This window comes from Limulus polyphemus, unplaced genomic scaffold, assembly GCF_000517525.1.
Source record: "Limulus polyphemus unplaced genomic scaffold, Limulus_polyphemus-2.1.2 Scaffold84, whole genome shotgun sequence".
Lineage (NCBI taxonomy): Eukaryota > Metazoa > Arthropoda > Merostomata > Xiphosura > Limulidae > Limulus > Limulus polyphemus.
Window position 1 is genome coordinate 414,704 of NW_013665694.1, and position 1,816 is coordinate 416,519.

Consider the following 1,816-nt stretch of genomic DNA (forward strand, 5'->3'; position numbering starts at 1 on the left):
ATTCAAGCCGTCTCCAGCCTATTACAAGACAGTTATAGTAATAAAATCACATTTAAATTCCAATTCAAAATGTTAATAAACATATCAAGAAATAAACAAAAGTAAAACAGATCAAAGTATAATTAAGAAATAAAACGGTTCACAACAGATTGAAAAATATTTATAATGTATTCGGTGTCTGGATGATGCGATTGTCATTTGCCAGATTCTCTCCAGAAATGACGCGGGATCTCTCTCACCCTTGTTGATTATGTGGTTGAAACGTATTGCATACCAACAACAGTGTCCTACGGTGGGACAGCGGTAAGTCTTCGGATTTGTAAGGTTACATTCAGGGTTTTCGATTCCTCTTGGTGGAGACAGTAGATAGCCCGATGCAGCTTTGCTATAACAAAACGTGCACCAACAACAGCTGACAAGGCAGACGTTTGAATGATAGGTAGTGGACTGCCATTCAGGAAGTTACTTCGCATATTTTTGATGTGACAAGCTGAAGTATGTTGAGAAATTCATCATACGTGTAACAGAATGCCCGACAGTTCAAAAGATTTGTGGCTCCATTAACAATTGAGGCTGAGCGATCCCCAGTGGTTAGTACTTCAGTTTGTGCATCTGAGGTTTCGTGGTTTACTTCTCACCACACACTGGGGCTATATATGAATTATAAGAGGCAGTTAAATCCTACTATTTGGACTGACAGGAGTTACCGAGGAGTTGACAGTACGTGATAGTGAAAAGCTGCGTTCCCTCGAGCATATCACTTCAAAATTACAAATGGTTAGGCCAAAAAGCATGAAATTCAACAAATAAGTCATTAACAAGCTAGATTTGAAAACTCCAAATAAACACAATTTGTGGTAGTTGAAGTCCAGTAAGCAATTTAGGTTTAAACGTTATGACCACTCAGGACATGTCCCGACCCTTTCTTGTAAAGGTTGCAGTGTATGTGCCATACCTTATGCCATTAATGGTGAATGCAGTCGACTCTACGACATTAAGACATGTCTGTTCCAAGCACAACGAATATGTAATCCATATAGCTTCTTATAGAATGACGTACTTGCATCTATATTCACCAAGTGACAATTTCCGGTCAGCGAGTTCACCCACATTCAAATGAGTTCTTCCAATATTATGTGGTTCTCATGGAAACAGAACCTGGGTCCAATAGGAAAAGATAGTAGAACTGCAAGAAGACGCCTTACACTGGTAACTGAAATGTATGTATGTTTTGAACTCCAACCTTCGTTTTTGATATAGGTGAACATAATGTGAATAAGTAAATTAAATAACGTCTTACTTCACAAATAAGCATTGCTGTGCACGCTATGGGCGTCGTTACTGCTGTCGCTATATATATTGGGTCGTCAAGAAATTAATTTTTTAGATGAAAAAACCAGAACAACTTATATATTAAAACAAAACATTTAGTAAATGAAATAGTCTCCATTCTTATCGATGATGCTTTTCCATCTTACAATCAGGTTGTTAATGCACAGATTAAAGAAATCACTTGGCTTTGAAATAAAAAAAAACATGTCGATGTTCTCTTTAACACCTTCCACATTTGTATACGTTTTCTCATTAAGATGGTGTTGCAGCAAACGAAAAAAGATAGCAACCTGATGGTGCCATATGTGTAGAATATAATGGGTGGGCGAGAACTTCCCAACCCAACTCCATAATCTTGTGTTGCGTCAAACATGCCATATGTGGACGTGCATTGTCATGGGGAAGAAGAACATCTTTCCGATTCACGAATGAAGGGCGTTTCTGATGAAGGGCTTGATTTAAACATTCCAGTTGCTGACTATAG